The sequence below is a fragment of the Corvus cornix genome, chromosome 3 (assembly GCF_000738735.6).
Source record: "Corvus cornix cornix isolate S_Up_H32 chromosome 3, ASM73873v5, whole genome shotgun sequence".
Lineage (NCBI taxonomy): Eukaryota > Metazoa > Chordata > Aves > Passeriformes > Corvidae > Corvus > Corvus cornix.
The window spans coordinates 103585553-103601406 of NC_047056.1; the positions used below are offsets into that span (position 1 = coordinate 103585553).

Sequence of the window (15854 nt, forward strand, 5' to 3'; positions counted from 1 at the left end):
GTAACAGCAATCACAAACCCAGTCCCAGCCTTCTCGGCTGTCAGGCCCTTTCCCCTCGGGTGCAGTTCCGATCGCAGCCGGCAGGGGCGCTGGCGGCTCCCGGTGAGCAGGGCAGGTGCGATGGTTCCCCCGCGGCTACAGGGGGCGCTCCGGAGCGAGCTCGGGGAGCACGCGGCACCGGTGGCCTGGGATCCCGGGAAGGGATGGGACAAAGGCTTCACAAACCCCTGGGCAGCCCATCCCAGTGTCCGGCCGGACCCTCAGGAACAGCAGGCGGGAACAGCAGGCGGGAACAGCAGGCTGGAACGGCAGGGATGAGCACAAATCCTGTGTGGCAGATGAGATGTATCCAAACTACAGAGCTGCAGTGGGAACCCCCCGGAGGTCTGGGCAGGCAGGGTGAGCACGGCTACAACATAGCGAAGGCTTGAATCAATGGCAGGGGCAGGGTAGCTACGGCCCAGCTCCCAGCAGGGCAGGGAAGGCGGGCTTGGGATCCCGGGGTTTCTCTGGCAGAAGGAAAAGCAGCCGAAGGAAGCAGCCTCCCTCTCCATCCAAACAGCTGGGGACCAACTGTCCGCACACCCAGGTGAAACAAAAGGGTAGCCAGATGCGCCCCACCTTCAATGGGTAGGTCTTTTGTTTTTCTTAAATATCCAGCAATTTGTCCCCCTAGCAACCCATATGGGGAAAATTCCTTTAACAGAAAAAAAAACAAAACAGGAGAGCTCCTAAAACCCCAACAGGTAGTTATGGCAAGATCTAAAAACAAGAGGGTAATGAGAAGTTCAGACTGTATATTACACATGGTTGAAAGATCCTGTCTCATCAGCAGAAATATCTCCTGGTGCTGAGGAAATGAAGCAGCCATGTCAAAGTCAGGTATTCAGTTTGTTACACTCTTCTAAGTCAACACAGGGAGACAAGTTTCTCTTCCCTACTATTAAGTTAGGTGACTTGTTCTTTGTAAATGAGTATTTCCATACATTGATTAGAAAGAAATACTAGATGACTAAAATCTTAAATTTGTAGTTGGTTAAATTTCAGTGTGGTAATTCCTGATTGAAACTTATTGCAAAAATTGCACCTTACTCCTTTATTTTTTTGTACTTTGCTGATTGAGTTGAATTATAATTTTTACTGAGAGATATTTGATACAAACAAAGTGAATTCCTTTTCCCTTTAGAATATGACATGTTTACCATTGTTTTCAGTGGGGATAGGATTTTATGGATATTTTGGACTCACCTTCAGTAAGGGAAATAATACTTTTGAGGTACCAAGGTTAACATGCCTCTCCTTCATAATCTAATCAGTGAATGGCTTAAATCATAGAAGTGTTTTCCATTTACAAAGCATTTTAGATATTTCCTAAATTAACATTTGCAGTGTTCCACCTCTTATTCTGTTCATGCATAATTGAGAATACTAACAGGTGAATTGGCACTATAAAGTGGCTGCCAATGGGGAATTTAGATGACAATTAGTTTCTATTAGGGCCATAAAAAGTTTGGAGGACAACTTCCACAAATGCACATTTGTATATGCAGCAGCCAGTACAATAATGAAGGACTCCATTAATTATTTTTCCAATCTAATTAGGGAACACAAATATTTATTTTATCAGAAAAATTGCAGGATAAGAAACATAGGTCGATTGAAAACACTGTAGATTAATTACTTTGACTTTAGAAGGGCATCTGGCTCAATAGGCTACCAGCAAACCAACAGTCTACTGTGAAACTGATGCTGGTCATTCTTGTTGGATTTGCTGTAGGCCCAGTGCTGTATCACCACTTTAGTTCATAGAGAAGTATGCACATAAAATCTAAAGTTTTTATATAAGAAGACACTGATCTCTGTCAGAGGACTTGCTGTTGGGTCTGAGAGGATAGGTGAGGACAGGTTGGTGCTACAGTCCTGGATCTGCCACCCACCACTGTCATTCCACTATGGAAGGAACAGCCCCACTGCAAATGCTCATGTACATCAGCATTTGGACGAATTAGAATGTATTCACGTAAACATATGTTGGAGGACTGGGTTGTGATCTGCCAAATATTCCTTATGAATGGCTTATTAAGAAGCAAATATGGAGGGCTAAAATACATAGCCTTTTTCAGTATGAATTAAGAAATTTCTGTAGATGTCAGCTAGCAAAACCTTGCAGCTGAGTTTATCTAAAGATAAGACTGATCAAGATTTTCTTCTTAGTCCACCTTAATGATGTAAGATGAATATATTCCCATGAATATTTTTGAAATTTCAACCAAGAAGCAATTGACATGTTTAAAATTAAATTTACAAAATTATATTCTATTCTTCATATATATATATATATATATATGTCAGTCAAGATGAATTTAATAAATCCCTACTGCCTTCTTTAGGAAAAGCTATATAATATTACATTGTGTTGGTTTGCCTTAGGTATGTCATTCACTGCTGACACAAAAATATAGCTGGATTTGCCCAATTTATAAATCTCTACATTGGCAAACTGGGTTTCGACATTTTGCAACTTTGAGCACTCGAACATTTAACAGTGCTACTTCATTAATGGAATTTTTAAATCCTCATCAATCACGATATCAATGACAATTTTAATTACATAAATCGTAAAACTGTAAGTACTAGTGGTTGTTTCTCAGATTTCTGAAGACAGAAGAACTGATGAATATCTGCCTCAAGCACATAATTGCAATATTGTATCTACATCATAGACTTTTGAAAGATGCTCAGTTTTGATTTAAAACTACAACAAAAGGTTTAGGGCTAGTTTGTGCAATTAATTGTCTTTGATTAAACTTTTATGTTTCAATATGAATCTGAATCCCTGCAGCTTCATTTTTCAAACATTAGGTTTGATTACAGCTTTTTCCGTTGGAGTATTAACCATTATTATAAATCTCCCTTTCTTGAGATGCTATGTCACCCAGTTCACTCAATAGCAATAATTTTCAATCCCTTATATAAAGGTCCCCTTCATGTTTACAAACTATAGAACTTGAAAATGCAGTGCAGCAAAAGCTGACTATTTTTTTTTGAAGAGGCTGAAAATCCTTGATTACTCAATTACATTGTATTTTCAAAAACATCTTACAAATCATAAATGATTCATGATAAAAGAATATAAAAAGTAGGAAAATAGCAAGACTTTACTTGCCAAGGTACCAGCTCAGATCACCCACTAACAACAGAAGAACAGTTTAATTTAAAATCAGAAAATGTCTAGATAAAATTAAAGGAGTTGTTGATTCTTTATTCTGATGCAAGGGTCAGACCAGGAACAACTTCCAACAGGGGATGGAGTGACTCTCCAATTATCACGGATTCAAGTCATCTACCTCTGTATTTAACTCATCTTGCTTTGTGTATTTTATTATGATATATATTTTCTTATGGAGGGTATTTTCACTTGTTTTGTCTATAAATTTTGTATGTTTTATATCTCTCAGTTTCAGAGAAAAATAAATGACAAAACTGGGTTTTGTTGTTCCTGATCCCTTGACATACAGAAGATATAATCCATTTTGCATGTCTGTCCTGGGTCGGTTCCTGAGCCTAGGAAAAAAGTAAATCTCTAAATATAATATTATACAGACATCTTTCATGAAGCACAATATTTATTTCATTTTGAAGCAATGGGACACTAAGTCTTTACAGTACAACTGAACAGTACAATTGATGTACGTCAGGTTGAATTAAGGATAAAAAAAGGAACTGTTGCTGTTCTATTGTCAGCATGTCTAGTGGTTCTCCACACTGCGGCCAACTCTGACCTGATGGTTTCCTTTCATATGTGAATTTACCTGACATCTATAAATGCTGACCCCTGCAGCAGTGAGGGCTCCTCTTTAACTGGATGGGGGTTTATTGTCACCAGAACTTACAACAGTAGGCTTTGCCATTTTTCTTTCTTACTTTTAGATTTGAGAAAACAACTGTATCATTACTAGCCTTTTACTTGCTGAGGAAGAAAAAATTTGTTATTTTATCTTCAGGTTCAAAACCAGCAGACACAGCTCTTTTAAGTGCATCTTCCACTGCACTTTTAAGTGCACTCCTTCCTGACTTTGAGGCACACATAACTTCACAGCAAGATGCAAGGAAAGCAGAAAGAAGCAAATGGCTAAAAGCCCAGAAAGTCAGAAAAAAACACCCAAAATTTTCATTGCCTGCCTATTTTATAAATATCCACTGGGCATTTGATACATTTTCCAGACATTAAATTATCTTCTATTTGGTTTTATATTTATCTCTAACTGAGACAAATCAGTTAGGGTTATGGCATTATCAAAAGGAACCTGTGTCAGAGTGCCATCTCTGTTACTGGAAAGGTTACTAATTTTTTACCTGTTTTCCTTGTGTGAAAATACATGGAATGACTGGTTGTAACTGCTAGACAGCAATGGGGAAATATTAGGAGGGCTGTGAAAGTGCATAATATCAACTTTTTCTCTATATTATTGCAATTTCCTCTAATTTAAAGTAAAAAATGGTCAGACTGCTCTTTTAGAATGAAATATGTCTATAGTGCACAAAGGAGTGTTGCTCCGACAAGATGAAAGCAACCACACTCTGACATCCACACAGGGCCATGGTGCTGGAAATAGTTTTTACAAATTTTCCTTGGATGTACCACCATGATATTACAAGTCTTTTTTTCCTTTTCCCAGAACCAGCTGTGCTGTAACTCTCTTGAAGTCTCTGGACTGCACACATCTCTGCGATGTCTGCAGCTGAGACTCCACAAGCAGAGACTGCTGAAGTTTGAAGATAACAGTAAAAGCCTGCCACACAGGTTTTAGGATTGGTTGGTTGGTTCCCTCTTTAAAAACTGGAACATCTAAAATATTAAATATAAGTGCTTTCCAAGATATTTCCAGGTAAGTGCAAAAACTGATTTAAATTTGAAGCAAAAGTCCAGAAAAAAGTGAAAGGCAAAATGTTAAATAAATATTTATGCTTTTGTCACTTTTTGTCAAGCTAGACACATATATTATACCTCACATTGAGGTATTCTAGTAAAAGAACCTCAAACTGAAAAATTACCATGTGTTCTTCTCTAACAGGTCAGTGCTGCCAGACGTGAGTTTATACACCCAGTCATTGCCCTTGCAGGCTGTTTTTGTTCAGCCTGTCTACATAGCTCATTCTTTCTTTTGAAGGCCATTCAGCAAAGAAACTTGTACAGCTCTTCTGCCTGGCTGTGGTGGCATATCATTGCAAAGGACACATTTTTCCAGAAGTATGTGAGCCAGCTACTTCCTAAACATCTGGATGCCCAAAGATGTTGCATGTAAACGTGCCAATGACTGTGAGGTAAAGCACAAGGCAAACCTTATCAGCCCCAGGCAAGTGGTCAAAGCAATATTATTGAATATTAATAATATTAAACTATAGGAGAGCATCCAAAGGAGGGCAACGAGGGTGGGGAAGCATCTGGAGAGGAAGCCATATGAGGCGGTTCAGCCTGGAGAAGAGGAGACTGAGGGGATACCTCACTGCAGTTACAACTTCCTTGTGAGGGGAAGAGGAGGGGCAGGGACTGATCTCTGCTCTGTGGTGACCAGGGACAGGACCAAAAGAAACAGCATGAAGCTGAGTCAGGAGAGGTTTAGGTTGGATGTCAGGAAGAAGTTCTTCACCCAGAGGGTGGTTGGGCACTGCAACAGGCTCCTCAGGGAAGTGGTCACAGCACCAGGCCAAAAGAGCTCAAGAAGTGTTTGGACAATGCTCTCAGTCACATGGTGTGACTCTTGGTGTGTCCTGTGCAGGACCATAGTTTGAACTTCATGATCCTAGTGGGTCAAACTTCAATGATGCTTCTGTGTCCTTTCCAGCTCAGGATATTTTATGACCCTATGCAGTTTAATTGGAGTGTGTTGGTATTCTCCAGAGTTAGTATAAATCTTCTGTAAAGAAAGGCAAATAAATGTGCAGCAGGTGCACAAGAATAAAAAGTTCCTTTGCTGTGCCTCTAGCAGTATCAGAAACTCTCCAGTACTGATGATTCTGCACAAAATTCAGGTGATGAGTGATAAGAGTAAAGCTGCCTGAGTGAGCAGAGGAGATGGCAGTGGGCTGGCATGACAAGAAATCCAACAAACACAAAGGCATATTGAAAGGAAATGCCAAGGGGTTCATTAAGAGCAATTCTACAGCCCCACTGGCATTTAGAAGATATGGAAAGCTCCTTTATTCATCAGGGCTGAAACACAGTTGTGCTAGTCATCTGTACAGGGTCCTCTATACTTTGGTGTTTTCAATGACTTAAATTGTGCGACACTGAATTATATTTCATGCACTTGGTCATTTGGATCCATTTGTTCAAATACTGTCCTGGCTTATATGATAGACTTTCTTTTTAACAGGGAATAGCATTGGAGTTATGTTGTTCAAAATAATGGTAATACAAATAGACCATTTATGTCCTTTCCTTTTGAAATTTATTCTTTTATGTAGAGTACAGTGCTGAAGGATCAAATACGATGTAAACGCATAGAAAAGATGTGAGGTCTGTGTCCATCTCTGCCACAGTGTTTCTGCACCACCTGGGGAGGTTACATATTATAATTCTCAACATGGTAATGTAATTTATAGTCTTTGCTGTTTCCAGAGCTGGAGCAGGCATCACAAGATCTGAAGCTGAATTTGTACTTTATAGACACTCAGGGATTCAGTTCTGCATGTCTGATCTGCTCCATTTGAAAATGGGAGGTGTTACTTTTCCAAAGGCAGTAAGAGATTAAATGCTTCAGCACTAAGGAGCAGAAAGGGAAACAACATTTTTTTTCTAATATAAATGCTTCTATAAAATTAGCATCTCTAGTGTTTTGTATACCAAATGCAGACTGTTAGATTTTCTCCCATGTAATGATTATGAATTATTGTTATCTGAAAAAAATGTGCATTGATGTAAAGATAATTCAAAGACCCTTGCTGTGAAAAAGTCTAGTACTTGGCTTGTTAACTTTCTCTGGAATTAGCATCTCTAAAGTATATTACTGTATGAGGTAGTAAAGACAGTCCTAACTGTTCTGTTTAGGCTCAGAATCTTGCATGAAAAATGTGAGGTAGAAATCTCTGGGTCTGATTCAATGGCTACTCTCTTTCAGTCTATTTCAGCCTGTTTTTCTAGAAAGGAATTTAAACAGGAGCACTTGTTAATCAACACAGAAAATCTTGGCTATCATTAATGTAAATGGACCTGTTTGTACATTGAAATGAAACACCCGAAATTTAAAAAGGAAATTCACATTTGAAGACTCTAAATATAATAATGATACCTTCAGCAGTATCTCCATAGTTAACATTTCTATCCGGATGGCCCAGATTTGCTAATCTTTTTACCTTCAAGGTGTGAGTTTGGCAGAAATAATATTTAACTATCAAGTGGAAAGACTGTGCATTACAGGTTATGACTTGCACTTGATTTCTTAAGGGTGTTACAGCCTTGGAGCCTTGGAACTCAGAATAAGAATAGAGTAAGTCTAGAAAGTAAATTTGGCATCAATACCAGTTACTGAATTTTGTGCATAGTAGTAACCAAAGTGCTGGCCAGTTTTGCATAGACTTTTTAAAGGGCAAAGTAGCCATGCACTCAAAATAATAATAACAATGATAACAAAACCAAAAACAATAATAATATCATTCCAGTCTGATAATTTAACTTGAAATCATTACTTGTCAGCATAGTTATTTCACAGCCTTTTTGATTTCATATTCTGCTTCATATGAATATTTCTGGTGAATGTACTTCTCTTGGCTACCATTTGTGCTAGTCATTCAATTAGCAAAAACTGTTTCACATGCAGTTTTTCTCAGTGCCACTACATGTTTTCAACTCCAATTTTGTGTTTGATAGTTTTTGAAAGTGCTGCCAGAGCTCTGTATAAAATATTTAATCACTGAGAGTATAAAAATAAAATTGATTCTCTGTTGGTCTGTTATTAGCATTAATGCTCCTGAGCTAAAAGGAGATGCTATGGGACATATTTTCACAGTGAGCTAGATGGCATTTTAATCTTGCAGTCACTCTGAGTCTAACTGGAGACAGGTGGCTAAAGCTCTACATTCTACTTTGAAAACATTATGTTCTCTCCATTCAGAAACGCCTAACAAAGCCCTAAATTCATCCTGTTATAGTTTGCCAGCTGAACTTTGCAACATGGAAGACAACATGGGCTGTAAAGCCTGTGCATTAATTTAGCTAAGCTCACATGGATTTCAGGTAGTTTAAGATCATACAATGCATGATTACAGTATTATGTAGCAAAGATTTTACACCAGAAAACACCACAATGGCCATCTATTCTGACTTATCTTTTTCCTGACCACAGCATTTCAGACATATTTGCAGTGGAGAGATGATTACTTCATCTTGCAGAAGAATAGCTGATTCTGGGGAAGATGGTATTTTGTTCAAAAACTTGATTTATATTTTACAAAGTGGATAATTAAAAATGAAACCTGTATAAGATGATACATAAGAGGAATATGATTTTAAACAGATTACTGTATAGCCAAAATCGGCAAGATTTTGCATTGGTAACGATTATGCATTGATTTGTCAGATGCAAAATTATGACATTATGCCTCTAACACTGGTCCCTGGCAGACAGCATGGAATATGGCTCTGTTCCAAGAAGGTGGTTCTTATGTTCTTAACATTAAAAAATGCCTTAAAATCAGACATTTGGATGAAAAATGCTTCCTGTCCTGTGGAACAATTTCTAGAAACATGTTGGTGCAACATTTGCCAATCTTTGAAATCTGTGACTGAAATTTTTAAAATTACTTTACAAGGGAGACCATGTCCTGTACATTATTGTTAGACTTATGCCATCTGTTTCACATGGAAGCCATCTGAGAGGTATAAAGCCAGATTTAAATAATTTAAATCTCAAATGTGTAAAAAATTACTTGTATTTTTAAATCTAACATACTTTATAGGAGAAAGTTTCACGAAGGATGTCTGGACTTCAGGCGGCTCTCTTGAAAGCTGTTTCTTGCATGGGTGACGTTACAGCATTTCAGGGAGTGGGGATCCAGAGCCAGCCCTACAGCGGCCAGCTCCAGCTGTAGGCATACCTGAAGCCGTTTTCTGTTCAAGTTACAAAGCATTATATACTTTTCTTTGCAGAGTATCTTAACACATAACAACCAATAAGCACCACACACAATACCTTTACATCTCCAACCTTTGCCTTCTCAGTTACTCATTGATCACTGTTTCAGCAAAACATCTTTTACTCTATATCAAAACTTGCTTTCATTTCTATCTCATCCCCAGTTTCTACATTCAGAGATCTTTCTGCCAAGCCTACATACCTGTGAAACTTTCTTACCAAACTTTCATCCTCCCCAACAATACTTGTTTTCAAAAACCTGATTCAACAACCCAACTTCATGGACTAGATGTGTCTAGTAACACGGCATTCATTTATCCAAGTCTGCTGAGACCTCTTCTACCTGTCCTAGAAAACTCACATTTGATTTAGTTGGCTGAAAAATTCACTGCAGGGTTCTACCTTTAAAACAACATAGATATACTGTTCCCAACTTTTATATCATAAACTATGATTTAAAGCACTTATCCTGAAGAAAAGAGACCAGTTGAATTCCCTTTTTGACCTTGAAAGGATTCAAACCTAGAACACTTCCATGGCTGGTAACAATCCTAACCAAAAGCCTATTGTTTGGGTCAGGAGAACCATTTAGACAATTATAGCCCAAATCTTATGATCAAGGTCTGCAACAAGGTACAAGGTGTGCTTGGAGCTTCCTGTTCTGGCTCTCAATGTAAGTGGGTGGCGAGGCTGCATTCCAGAACAGTTGGTTACTTCACAGCTGTCCTATTGCAATCTGATGTCCCACTGTGAAGTAACACAATTTTTTCTTCTCTGTCACATATGAGTAATTCTTTTTGCTGTACAACTGACCATTTTTAGTGAGAGCAAGGCAAGATAATCCTCTCTGTTTTTTTTTCATTCCAGAATGACCTGAGGGAAGTCTAGTCTTTAATAGACAGAGAGTTGGGCCTTTGAGTTTTTTCAGGGCTAAAAAAAGATATTGGACTCACCAATTTTCTTTTCAAGCAAATGATCTAAGAAATAATTAGTATATATTCAAACATGATAGCCAACACTTCTTAAAAAAAGCAAGGATTTTCTCATCCTTATGCTCCATTACTACCTGATAGAAGAGAACAGATTCCAGTTTTTTCCCAGTTCCCATGTTTTTTTTGAATGGCTGGAGTATCTTGGACAGTATTTGTCAGGCACCTCAACCTTTGCAAAAATGAACCACATCTGTAATAGAACACAAAACATGGTGCTGAATTGCTGCCGGACTTCATGGCAAAACTGTGGGCAGTCTAAACTCATGTGCTTCCCAAACAATGTTTGGTCACTGCTGAGGGGTGAGGAGGGACCCAGGAGCATCCAAAAGAAAGTAGACTGGATGCAATTACTCTGCTTTGGTAAGGAGGGAGTAAGTACAGTTGCCTGAACACAAGCCACTCAGTGCCTTAGATGGATAGAGTTGCCACCTGTCCTGTTTTCCTGTTATGGAAATGCAGGTGGGTGTCTACACTGGACAGCTGATTTCTTGCAAGATGGCCAAGATTCATAATTCCAGGAATGTAATTTTTGTTAGTCTGTGGCCTTTGGTATGTCTAGCACAAGTTCAGCACAGTGAACAGCTCTGTTCTATGAGTGAGGATGATCTTGAAAGGTGACTGAAAGGCCTTGTGCCTTTGTGTATCATTCAACTTTGCTGTTGACAAAAGTCCTTGCTCAAGTCCTTTTATGTTGAGAAATGATGATTAGCACCAATTATCTGAAACTGGTGGATTTATGTACTGATTAAAGCACTTCTCAGTATATCTCTAATGAAAGCCTGCTTCAGCAAATTGACTAAAGCAATCTTTTCTAGCTTCCTAAGGCTTTACAATGAAAAAACAAACAAACAAAAATCAATTAGTTTTAACCCTCACTGGAAGTTCTTTTATCTAAAAAATTGTTTACTGTCAGCAAGTAATCTATGCAGTAATAAACAGATAGTTCCTTACTAAATATATTTCAAAGCAGTTTGTGTATACTCAATTTATCAATTCCATAAGGACACAATGCTTTCATAAAATATGCACACAAATACATTCTAAGGAATATATATGATTTTTGACTTCACAGAGGTCAAAACTGAGACTAACTTGATGAAAATGGTTTATTTTTAATGAAAAATATGCAATATGCAAATATGTGTATAAACAAATACTTAGTTTGGAAAGTAAGGGAAACAATTAAGACTTGCTTTGATGTGAAAAACACGATATGCATTTTATCTCCTAGACAAACTACATATGATTGACAGTCTTTGAAGCTCTAGAATAGCCAGAGCACAATTTGTAGCTATTCTGCCAGCCACCAAGTGCTTTCACACAGAGATGCTAGAATGCCTGGCTACATATTCCTGTGCTACAAATGGAGTGGGCAACCGTGTCCTGCACTTGGCAAACCCAACAGATGAGGTGGATCACACAGTAAAAGAAGACTAAGATCTCCATTAGAAAAGGAATTCTGCTCCCACTGATTTGAAATGTTTAATTTGGATGATGTATTTTGACTTTATAATTTTGAATAAAAATTTACATTACTGCTATATATACATAATTTAAAAATGTATAATTTTTCATCTAAAACCCCCTCACAAATGAGTTTCAAAGATAAACAAGAGATGGAAATTTTTTACTTTTCTTGTCAAATGCTGAAATAAACATTTCCATTAAAACACATTCCCATTTGAAATCTGGCAGGACTCTACTTTGGTTAAAGAAATACTGCACGAAATGAATGATCATTTAGATGCCAGCATCTAGCTCATTTAAAGGCTCAGATCTAGTTAAATTCTAGTGGTATAAACTGTCCATCTTCATTCAATCATAAAGTAAAAATAATTCCCTATGTCTCATTAAGAATTGAAAGTTTATAGGAAGGGGATTTTTCTTAATCTTTTCTATTTTGTATCTCTTAAAGATCAGGAGGGATGCATTATTTCATTTTAGAAAAATAAAATAAAGGGAGAGTTGCCAGCTCAAAGCTTATGGTTAACAGGAACACTTCTTTTACAGTGCAGATGCACAGCAACAAATACAGTGATAATATTCCCCTCTCTCTGAACTTTATTGAATTATGTTTCAAAATTCTAATAAACAGAGGTTGTCTTCATTCTAACTTTTCATGTGAGAATATAATACAAAAATAAATTTTTTTTGTGAACCTGCATCCTAACTTGCTGTTCTCCTCTAAGAATGTATGTAAGTTCCTACTCATAAAGCAAAAATAACTTTGAGCATTGTCGCTATAGTGACCTCAGTTTCTTCCATTAAGGTTTTTAAGAAATTCAATTAACACTGATCCACACATTCTAATTTTGTAGTGCTATAGGATGCATAAGATACATTAGTATTACCCGCCCCCCCAATATTAATAAAATAATATATGGAGGACTTATTGTCGGGCTGCCTAACAGAATTCAGAGTTTGTGATTTCCAGCTTTAAATCACACATGAGTTCTCATTTAATAAGCTTCAAGTCCCTGTTCAGTTTTGATAAATAGACCATTACCCCAACCATGTTTCGGGATCCCAGCAGACTTTTTAAGAGGCTACGAGAGCCATCTCATCTGCACAAATGTTCCTCATATCCATGCTATTCACATGAGCCAGTGCCTAGCACTTAGGAATGACACCATCTAAAGAGACTTTATTATGTTTATACTTATTAGAAATTTGCAGCCAGTGATGCTATCTTAAGAGGTTTAATTATGTTTGCATTCATTAGAGTTCCGCAAAGCCAGCTCTTCTCCAATTACTAGCAATTTACAGCTTTTATTATTATTTTTCATCTAGAGGTCTGTCTCATCAAGGTCAAAGCCCTTGCAGAGTCATATTGTTTAGCCAGGTCCCTAGAGGTGTCTCTAGATGAATATTTGAATAAGTTCTGTAGCCCAGGAGAAAGCAGGGCCAGTTTTTTAACCCCTGAGATTTTCTCCTAAGTGCGAACAATAATGTTTTAATGTTGCTTAGATGTGAATAGTTTCTACGGAAAATATTTTCATCTTTAATGCTGCTAAACAACAAATAATCAGAACATGATACTGCACAGTGTTGCTACATATCCTTTCAACTTTCTTCATGATTGCCAATTATTTTTACAGTTACATAACTGTACTTCAGGACAAAACTTACAAGCCTGAAACCCTATGATTCTGTAATAGCTTCAGTGTGTGCCATCTCTCCAGTAATCCCCTTCCCCCTCCCACTTGTGATGTGAGAACACCTGGATCAGGCAGAGAAATTGTTCAGAGGAACAGAGAGTTATGCAATCCAGTAACTTTCCTCAGGACACCAGTCTGTCCTCATTTTGGGGACTGCTGTGCTGACTAGAACAGTAACAGTAATAATCATTAACTATGTATGTTAATTTGCAGTAGATGAGAAAGAAAAGTAGAAAGAAGAAAGATTAAAAGAAGAAAGTTTTAAAAATTTGTCAAAATTTTGATTTTCTATGTTCTGAGTGTGTTTGGCCAGAACTAGCATTGTCTCAGCTTAAAGGACTGTAGGAAGAAACTCCAGAATCATGTATTCAGGAGGAGGCACTAGAAACAGTAATTGTCATAGCCAAAAAACTAGGGGTTCACAATAAAGATTGTGGGGTTTTCTCAGTTTTTCGATTCAGTGCTTCGATAAAGTATCTTTCTTTTCCAAGTACCAAAATCCTTGATATCAGAGTCCTCATCCATCTAATGGGTATCAGTAACATTTTACGTAATATCACTAAATATTACTGAGGCCTTTCAGGGAATAAAAGCCTCAATTGTTTCCTATGGAACTGGAGTTTCCATAAGTATTACTTATGGGAAGTACTAAATATTAATTAAGTATTAGTTAAGTATTTAGTATTTCTTAGTATCTGTCACGATCTGCTAATACAAGCGAAGGTCGTGATGGTTCGTTTATAGATCTCAGAGTGCAAAAGGACACAAGGGATTTCAGTCTTAATCAAAAGAGTGCACCTTTATTAAGTGCCCACAACACAGCAATGCGATAGAGGAGAGAGAGTGAGAGAGATAAAGAAAACAAAGTAAAAGAGTAGAGAGGAAGAAAAGGGGGGTAATAGCTGCCAACAGATGAGACGAAGTCCTCGTGGTCTTCTGCCAATAGATTAGTCTTTTTCCGTGGGGAGATCTCATCTTGGTTAATTTAGAAAGTCCCTTTATAGTCCTTTTCAGAAGCAAGGGGCAACTGTACAAGAGGTGGGGAAATCTCCAAACACTGTTATGAGGCCCATTGCTTTGGGAAACAGGTACAGGACAGGTGTACAGGACAGGTCATTCCTTTCCGCTTCAGCACAGTCCTTCCTGCCTGGGCAGCAAGAACGGCGCAGTCCACCGTGACCCGCACTAATTTCCTCAGGAATTGGGTACCAGTTCCCAGCGGGCTCACCTGCAGGCAACAATGGGCAGACATCCCACCTCAGCCAGGCCAGGACTCCTGTGTTCAGTCTCTGTCCTTGGCGATGATCGTGAGGCAGATGAGGGATCTTCAGACTGTCTCTTACAGTATCTTAGTGCAATTAATATCTTAATATCTTAATATCTTAATATCTTAGTGCAATTAAGTATTTCCATACTAAGCAATTCTGCAGTAGAAGTAAGAAAAATTGAACTTAATACCAAATTAAGAGCTGAGGGTTTGAGAACAGTTACCTGTGATTCCTGGAGGAAGTATTTTGAGCTCAAGGTGCAATTAAAGACAACACACCAGCTTTATCTGTATTCAGAGTTTCCAAAGAAGTCTTTCTGTCCCATGTATTATTTTGACTTAGAATAAGTGTACTGAAACGATAAAGGGTTCTCAGACTGCTTAGGCTGAGTTCTCAAAAACTGGGATATTTACACAAAACTTAGGAAAAAAATTATAACCATGTATTTAGTTTAGAAGCTATAAATTTCGTGTCACAGTCTTTCCAAATAGACTTTTCCATTAGCATGTGAGTAATTGTCTTCAAGATGCAACCCTTGCAGAAACTATTGCTAAAAAGAGAAATGTATTTTAAACATCCGAGAAATTTAGAGCTCCAGTCAAGAAAAAAAAGAGAAAGAAAATTGATCAGAAGTAGTTCTACAGTCTCTGAACAAAGTACAATTTATCCTAAATTACCCCAAAATAATTTCATAATTTCATAATAAGCAATTCCGTAGTGACTTCAATACAATCTGCACTCCCTGACCATTAAGTTCTGTTTTTCTCTAATTAAAGCAATGCAAACCTACCCAAAACCAAAGAATTTTCAGAATTTTTAACTCAAAACTGGAAAAATACCAGCTCATGCAGGGGTTGTGTCTCCCCCTGGGCTGGGCTGGGCCCTGGCTCCCGGCCCCAGGCTGCACTGATGGCTCTGACTTTGTGTGATCCCTACCACGCACAGCGTAGCCACAGGGATGTGGTGGCTTTACTGAAGTGTTGCAGTAGCAAACAAACACTTTTCTATCCCTCCCCTGTTTCTGCTGCCTGTCACCCTCTGAGTGATTGCTGCAACGCGCGTGGCACTGGTGCTGCCTTGTTGACATACGTTCAATCTGCTCTTGGCATGCTGCTCTTTTTTCAACACCGACTGAGCTCCTGAGTGTGATCACATCACCCTGTCCCAGCCGGGTCCGCACACGGAAATCAGAACAGCCTGTTCCAAAGAGTGAGAAATACTGAAATCCCATGTCTTGTCACCTGGAGTGGTAAGCTCCTGTGGAGAGCTGTGAAAAGGCCTTACAAGGGTTTACAAGAGTTA

The 15854-nt window shown here is 38.3% G+C and overlaps 1 long non-coding RNA gene across 2 annotated transcripts in view; it reads left to right on the top strand.

Annotated features, from left to right (window-relative positions):
* Nucleotides 1–5483, top strand: part of LOC104685425 — a 30257-nt gene extending 24774 nt beyond the window's left edge. For both annotated transcript variants that reach the window (XR_751109.3, XR_005604318.1), the window contains exons 3-4: nucleotides 4680–4889; nucleotides 5076–5483. This is a non-coding gene — a long non-coding RNA (uncharacterized LOC104685425). The remainder of the gene's footprint in view (nucleotides 1–4679; nucleotides 4890–5075) is intronic.
* The last annotated feature ends 10371 nt before the right edge of the window (nucleotides 5484–15854 follow it).